The 8781-nt window shown below is 36.7% G+C and overlaps 1 pseudogene; it reads right to left on the bottom strand.

The window, feature by feature from the left end:
• Positions 1-6550: 6550 nt before the first annotated feature.
• LOC103609701 lies at positions 6551-7424 on the bottom strand (annotated as a pseudogene).
• Positions 7425-8781: the final 1357 nt, after the last annotated feature.

The raw sequence follows: 8781 nt of genomic DNA, 5'->3' as shown, positions 1-8781 counted from the left end.
TTTCCTTTGCTCTGTATATTGATACTTTATTCAAATAGGTAAATTCATTAGCTTAAGAAGATTAAATCTTTCCGCTTTGCATTAAAACAACAGCAGAAACAATATGTATAATGACTCCTTGGAAATATTATCATTATCTATCAGAGCTAAGGTCCACATTCAATTGCTCTGATAGCCATACAAAGAGTCTTATGGAAACAAGAGAAAGCAGAGTCCAGAGAGAACCTAACAAGATACAATAAGAAACAGAACTGGCCAGTTAGCTTAGTTGGTTAGAGTGTGGCCTTATAACTGATAGTAAACTGCCTGGTTCTCTCAGCAGCAATTGTTGAAGCAACAGGGCCAAGTTTATGCTATATAACTAGGTTAATTGGGTACCATCAGGGTGCTGAACAGAGCAGAACCTCTTGGAAGAACTGAAGGTAGGCAGGCAACATAAATACATCTTTTGCAATTTTCCCATTTTCTTCCTGCACTCGAGGCTTGCAATCACCTGCAGCAATGCCCCTACCTGCCCTGTAACCTCCAGCCAAGCTTTTACTCTATAGCCAGCTTCTTGTGAATAGTCAGCTATATGATAGGACCAGGGGATCCCATAGATATCAGCTTATCCTCTTGATTCTTTGGAGAGAAGCTTGTTCTTTGGTCACCGGTCACACTGCCTGAGTTCTCACACTGCTTTAGGAGTTCCCTATGAGGGGATACCCTGAAGAACATTTCTCTTCTGCCAATACTAGGCAGCATAATTAGTCTTCCATGCCATGTTGATTTGTAAGACACAGGACAGAGGCAAACAAGGTTCTACAATGGCCCTGTGTTTCTCTATATGCCACTAGCTGTACAACCTGGCAACAAAAATTGCCCTTTACCTGCTGTAGTTTACTTTAGAAATTGAAAAGTAATAAATCATTATTCTTTATTTTCATTCCTCAGAAATGCTGTGAGGCAGCAGCCACAAGGTTCCTGAAAGACTTGTCTTTCAAGGGCCAGAGGTATCCCAGCCCATGGCTTATTATTCCAGCCTTACCTCCTCATACCCTACACTTCTGCCTTCTTCTACTAGAATGAGGAGATGTTACTGTCCTTTACTGTACTAAAAGGCCACAGTCAGAGCCACATTTCCTTTGGATCTATTATTTAACACCCCATTCCTGGTATCAATTTCAAGTTTAGTTAATTTCTTTTGGTTGCAAGGAAGAGAGACAGATGGGAAATTGGGGAAAGAGTAGCTATTCTAAGGATATACTTGAACTGTAACTGAGCCTGGAAATCTGGCAGGAGCCAAAGCAGTTCCAGATAGTGGCTAGTTTCTCCAGTTCTCTTGAGACATGGCTTCCCTAAATAATGTTGTCTCCACTACTCTCTTTTTCTTCTCCTAATTGGCTTTTCTTTTTTATTCATTCACTAAGTATTTATTGATCACTTACCATATGCCAGGTAGCACTTTAGACATTAAGAATAAAGCAGTGAACAAAATAGACAAAATCATGGACTTCGAACATTAATGGGAAGAGACAGGCCATAAATGGATGATAAATATGTAACGTCAAGTAGCAATACATTCTGTGAAGAAAAATTAAGCAGGGAAAGAAGATAGAGACTAGCAGGATGCTACAAGATAGTCGGAGAAAGCCTCTCTGAAGGTAAAATTTGAGCAAAGACCTGAATGAATTGAGAGAGAGAGCTATGGCGCAAGGGTTTTCCTGGTGGAGGAAACAGTAAGTACAAAGATCCTAAGGCAAGAGTGTGCTTGTCATGTTAGGATAACACAGAAATCAGTTGTGTCTGGACTGCTGAGAGCAGAGGGGAAATTCATAGATAATAGGGTCAGAAAGGTGTCAGAGGACCAGAATAAGTAGGGCCCTTTAGGGCATGGAAAGAACAGTCATGATCTAATTTACAATTTAAAAGTCATTCTGGCTGTTGTGTGGCAACTAGGCTGCAGGAGCGAAAGCGGAGAAGCCAGTTAGGAGGCTAGTGTGGTGATCCAGAACAGATAATGATAGCCTGGACTAGCATGTTACTGGTGGGGAGGAAGGAAGTGGTTGGATTGGGATAAATTTTGAAGAATTTGCTTGTGTATTAGATATTGAATATAAGGGGGAAAATGAAATTTAAAACGACAAGATTTTTTGGCTTGGGAAACAGGATGGTATCATTTTCTGAGAGAAAGAACATTGGGGAAGAGCAGATTTGAGTTGGGGAGAGCAAGAAGTTGATTTTGAATATGTTAAACTTGTCTTCTCATATTGATGAGCTTATTTTAATATCTGGAAGCATCTGTTAATTCTCAATGACATTTCTATAGCATTTAAAGATAGTAAACTGAGCATATCAATTGAGGTACTTCTGGAGTTAGTTTTCATGATCCCTATCAAGTTTAGTAATAAAAAAATAATAAAATAGAGGGCCAGCCTGTGGCTCACTTGGAAGAGTGTGGTGCTGATAACACCAAGGCCAAGGGTTCGGATCCCTATATAGGGATGGCCGGTTAGCTCACTTGGGAGGGCGTGATACTGACAACACCAAGTCAGGGGTTAAGATCCCCTTACCAGTCATCTTTAAAAAAAAATGATAAAATAGTAACAACAGAGAACATTTAACTAGCACTTAGTTTGAGGGTTCGGATCCCTATATAGGGATGGCCGGTTAGCTCACTTGGGAGGGCGTGATACTGACACCACCAAGTCAGGGGTTAAGATCCCCTTACCAGTCATCTTTAAAAAAAAATGATAAAATAGTAACAACAGAGAACATTTAACTAGCACTTAGTTTGTACCAGGCACTATCTAAACACTTTACATTGTATTAACTTATTCCTTGAAACAAGCTAGGGGGAAACAGGCATGGAAAAGTTTCTGATTCGCCCTAGATCACACAGCTAGCGATAGAGTTAGTATAGAAACCTACTGTATTAGTCTGTTTCTGTTGCTTACAACAAATACCCAAAACTGGGTAATCTACAAAGGAATGGAATTTAGTTTTTACAGTTTCAAAGGCTGAGAAGTCTGAAGTTCAGGGAACATATCTGGTGAGGGCATTCTTGGTGGTGACTCTCCATGGCAATCCAGGCTGTCACATGGTGACAGAAATGGGCTGAGCAAGAATGAGTTAACCTTCTCACTCACTCTCCTTTTAAAGCCATCAGAACCACACCCATGACCACATATTAAACCATCAACCCATTACTCTGGGAATGGATTAAGCCATTCATGAGGGCACAGTCCTCACAATCTAATCACCTCTTAAAGGCCCCATCTTTCAAATGCCATAATTGGATTTCCCACCCTTTTAGCACTGTTACAATGGAGTTTGAGATTCAGTGAGCTCTGGGGTGACATTCATTCTACAGCACCTATGTAGTTGATTACTCGTCCCATGCTCTTAGCCATTATGCTGTACTGCTTTATGTGTTTTTGTCCTTTATTCCATTAATGTGGTGTATTACAATGACTGATTTTCATATGTTAAACCACCCATGTGTTCCTAGGATGAATCCCACTTGATTGTGATGCCTTATTCAGCTTTCTGGCATTTTGTTGAGGAGTTTTGCATCTGTACTCCTAAGGGATATTAGCCTGTGGTTTCCTTTTCAAAGGATTTCTTTGTCTCATTTTATAGCAGGCTACTACTGGCAAGTCAGTTGGGAAGTGTTTCTCCCCCTTCTATTTTTTTGGAAGAATTTGTGAAGAATTGGTGCTAGGTTTTTCTTTTTGGAAATATTTTGAATTACTAATGTAATCTCTTGTTATAGGTCTATTCAGATTTTCTATTTCTTCTTGAATCAGTTTGTGTCTTTCTAGGAATTTATTTTCCTCTACATTATATAATTTATTGACATACAATCTTTCATAGTAAGATCAATAGTAATGTTCCCTTTTTCTTTCCCCTGCTTTTAGCAATTTGAATATCCTCTCTCTTTATTTTTTTCTTGGTCAGTCTAACAAAATATTTTTCGATTTGTTGATCTTTTATTAAAAGAATCAGCTTTTGATTTCTTGATTTTTCTCTATTTTTCTATTCTCCATTTCATTTATTTCTGCTCTAGTATTTATTATTTTCTTCCTCGTGCTTGCTTTAGGTTGAATTTGCTTTTTTTTTTCTAGTTTCTTAAGGTAGAAAGTTAGGTTATTAATTTGTGATTTTTAAATCATTTTTAGGATACACATTTGTAGCTATAAATTTCCCTCTATTCACTACTATAGCTATATTTCATAAGTTTTTGTATTTTTTGGTATGTGTTTTCCTTTTCATCCATCTCAAAGTACTTTCTAATATTAATCATGATTTCTTTTTAAATTCACTATTTATTAGTGGATTATTTAATTTTGACATACTTATTTTTCCCAAATTTTTTTCTGTTATTGGTTTATAATTTAATTCTATTGTGAATGGAGAACATACTTTGCATGGTATTAATTTTTTAAAATGTATTAAAGATTTTAATATTAATTTTTTAAAATGTATTAAAGATTTTAAAAAATAGCCTTACATGTGTTCCATTCTAAAGAATGTTCTATCTGTATTTGCAAAAAAAAAAATGTGTATTCTGCTCTTGTTGATAGAGTGTAACATAAACATCTATTAGGTCTAGTTGGTTTATAGTGTTGTTCAATTGTTTATTTCCTTGTTGATCTTCTACACAGATGGTCTATCTAGTATTGAAAGTGGGGTATTGTAGCCTTCAACTATTATTGTTGAATTGTCTATTCTTTCCCTTCGATACTGTCAGTTTTTACTTTATGTATTTTGTGACTATTATTAGTCACATGTATGTTCATAATGTTATGTCTTTCTATGGACTGACATTTTCTTCATCAAAAAGTATCTTTCTCGGGCCGGCCCCATGGCTCACTCAGGAGAGCGCGGTGCTGTTAGCGCCGAGGCCGCAGGTTGAGGTCCTATGTAGGGATGGCCGGTGCGCTCACTGGCTGAGTGTGGTGCAGACCACACCATGCTGAGGGTTGCGGTCCCCTTACTGGTTAAAAAAAAAAAAGTATCTTTCTCCATGAAAAAGTGTCTTTCATTGTCTCTAGTGAGAATTTTTGTCTTAAAGTCTATTTTGTCTGATAATTTTATAACCACTTCAGTTCTCTTTTTGTTACTGTTTGCAGGAAACATCTTTATATATCCCTGTATTTTATTTATTTATTTATTTTGGTGGCTGGGTGGTTTGGGGATCCAAATCCTTGATCTTGGTGTTATAACACCTCGCTCTAATCAACTGAGCTAACTGGCTAGTCCTACATCCTTGTGTTTTAAACGAATTTTTGTCTTTGAACTTCAAATGTGTTTCTTATGGGCAAAGTATAGTTGAATCATGTCTTTATTTTAATCCATTCAGTCAATTTCTGCCTTTTGATTGAAGTGTTTATTCCATTACATTTAATATAATTATTGATACAATAAAATTCATGTCTGCCATATTGCTATTTGTTTTCTATATGTCTTATATCTTTCTGTTGTTGTTGTTCCTCTATTCTTCTATTACTGCTTTCTTTTGTGTTAAATAGATACTTTCTTGTGCACCATCTTAATTCTTTTGTCATTTCTTTAAGTTACTTTTTTTTCTATTTTCTTAATGGTTGCCTTGGGGATTACAATTACCATCTTAATTTATAACAATCTAGTTCAGATTAATACAAACTTAATTTCAAAAGTATAGTAGCTCCATTCCCTTCTGGGTTTTTTTCTATTTTTGTCTCATATAAATTACATCTTTATTTGTTATGGCCTATCAACACAGTTTTATAATTATTGACTTATGCAATTATCTTTTAAATCAGTTAGAAAAAGTTATAATAAAAGTGCATTTGTATTGTCTTTTATAATTATCTGAGTAATTAACTTTGCTGGTATTATTTTATCTTATTTTATTTTATTTTACTTTTCTCAAAATTCCTATAAATAAATAAAGGATTTATTTATTTTAGGAAAAAAGGTTCCAAACGTCAGGCTGTTCACAAAAGTAACCCACAGTTTCAATGTTAGGAAACAAATCTTATGACTGTTAACACTACTTACTTTTCTAGAGGATGCATTTGACATACCAACTCTCATTCACAAAAATACATTGTTACATTTGTTTTGAACAGCCCCACACAGCACTCTTACGTGGAGTATAACACACATACTTGTAACTCAAAGTGGCTCTCAAGTTCTACTCAACTAAATGAGATTGTCTTTGTCGTTAGGGAAGCAACTACTGAACTCTTGTATGAATGGAAAGAACTGTACTCCCTGTATAATAAAGGATTATTTCATAGACAGTTGATAAAAACCATACATCTTTTTTATTGTTAAGTAATAAAGGGTGTCAAAATTAAGAGCAAAAATTGTAGGCCAAGACATAACAAAACTACTAGGAGTGTCAAAGGAAATGAAAATGGGATTGTGCATAGCGTAATATGAATTAATGAACATGGGGAGGATGAGAAGGGGAGCATGTGCTGAAGATTCTAAGGGAGAGAATCTGGTAAAAAAAATTAATATTAGACAATCACCTAGGTAATGAAATAATGGGATAAGAGTTCTAAACCCCACTATGTACTTAACAGTTATCCTTGCCTTTGGCATTGTCTCTGTCCTCTTCTCTTTCCTCAGCCTGTTTTTCCTCATTCTTGATCAACTCCAGCTGGCCATCCCCCATCTTCATTATCATCATCATTCAGTAGATCCCCTCCTCAGCTGAGTCATCTGCACCCTCTTCAGACTTCACCTTCACATTAGTCTCATCTTTCTTCAGGAAGCTGCTGCTCTGTCCTCTTCTTACTTAACATTCTTCACCTCTCCTTGTGTACTCTGTTCCTTTACTTTTTTCCCCCAAGCTTTCCAGTAGAGAATCCACTTTGTGTTTTATCTGGGCAAATTCCTTCTTAATGGTCTGAAGGTCATCTCCTTTTAACTTTCCAGACTTGAAAGAAGAACTCATTGTCCACTCTTAGAATTGAAGCCACTTTTGGTCCTTCATGAGGTGTTTCCTGATACATGCTGGCATTTCAAGGGCACTAAAGCCTGAAAAATGAGATGAGGAGGAGGAACACGTGCTGCATAACTATACATTTTGTCATAATATTCCCATTGAAAGTCATAGTCCAAGGCAAAAAAGAGAATTACATCTTTGCTGCAGATTGTTTCACAGCTGCTTTTCCTTAGTCCACTTCTGGCTCTGCAACCAGATTAATATATAAAACCTGGCCAACAATCACTCTGTCATCCTCTCCTGCTACAGCCCAGGCATTTCTGTCATCAACATACTCAACTAAGGCAAAGCTCTTGCAAGCAGAGCAACCCACAATTTTGCCATACTTTGAGAAGATTGCCTCTACAACAGACTTCGTAACCACAAGAGTGTTGAGATTCCTAATGAATACATGGGAGTTAATGGAGTGATGATCTGTCTTGTTTGTAACATTGTTAACCATTGTGTTTGATGATAAAATTCCTCTTAAAGTTGAAAAATGTAGCTGAAGATAAAAAAAAAACTCACAGATGAAGGAGAGAAAAGAGACTTGATTCTTAATCTCCTACTCCCAGGTTCTATGTGGAAAAATATATTGCTGCTGAGTTGTGCTGCAATGTGGGCAAAACTGCTCAGTCTTTGTCTCTTCACCTGGTGCACTTTTTTTTTTAATGTGGATTTGAAAAACTCTCTAGTGTTCTTTTACTGAAGCTTGAAGGTCTCCATTTAGTATATCTTGTAGGGCAGGTATGTTAGTGATAAATTCAGTTTTTGCTTATCTAGGAATATCTTAATTTCTCCTATGTTTTTGGAAGGTAATTTTGTTGGATATAGAATTCTTGGCTGACTGTTGTTTTCTTTCAGCACTTTGAAAATATCATCCCACTATCTTCTGACCTCCATGATTTCTGATGAAAAATCAGATGTTAATCTTATTGAGGTTCCCCTGTACATGACAAGTTGCTTGTCTTACTCATTTCAACATTTTCTGTCTTTGGCTTTATTTATTTATTTTTCATGTTCAAATCAGGATAATTAGTACATTCATCATTATACAATATAATCAATTTTTGTGGCCCTTTCCCAATTTCTATCTTTCCCCCTGCCTTTGGCTTCTAACAGTTTGATTATGACATGTCTCATTGTGGATATTTTTGAGTATATTTTACTTGGAGTTTGTTGAGTTTCTTGGATGTGTTGACTTTTCGTGACCGGCAACGGATCGCAACCCTCAGTGTCACGCCCGTACCAGACTGGGACCGGCCACGGGATCGCAACCCTCGGTGTTGCGGCCGCACCTTGCTCAGCCAGTGAGCGGGAACTGGTCTGTATGTGGGATCCGAACCCTCGGCGGGAGCGCCGCCGCACTTCCCAAGCGGCGCACTGTAGCAGGGCACCACCGGGCCGGCCCTTCAAATATTCTTTCTGCTTTTTTCTCTATCTCATCTCTTTCTGTAATTTCTATTATGCATATGTTGATATGCTTGATGGTGTGCCCCAGATCTCTGACAATCTGCTTATTTTCTTAATTTTATTTTCTTTCTGTTCCTCAAAAGGGATAATCTTAATTGACTTATCTTCAAGTTTGTTGATTTTTTTTTCAGCTCTAGAATTTATATTAGGTTCTTTTTTTTTAAACTATGATTTCTATCTCTTTATTTATATTTCCTATTTGGTAAGACATTGTTCTCATACTTTCCTTTAGTTCACTAGTTATGATTTTCTCTAGTTCTTTGAACATATTTGTAATAGCTAATATAAAGTCTGTTTAGAAAGGCCAATGTTGGTGCTTCCTCAGGAACAATTTCTTTCAACTGCCT

Source organism: Galeopterus variegatus, unplaced genomic scaffold (assembly GCF_000696425.1).
Source record: "Galeopterus variegatus unplaced genomic scaffold, G_variegatus-3.0.2 Scaffold9965, whole genome shotgun sequence".
NCBI lineage: Eukaryota > Metazoa > Chordata > Mammalia > Dermoptera > Cynocephalidae > Galeopterus > Galeopterus variegatus.
Note: the sequence above shows the minus strand (reverse complement) of the source record. Positions and strands in the feature narration are given on the sequence as shown.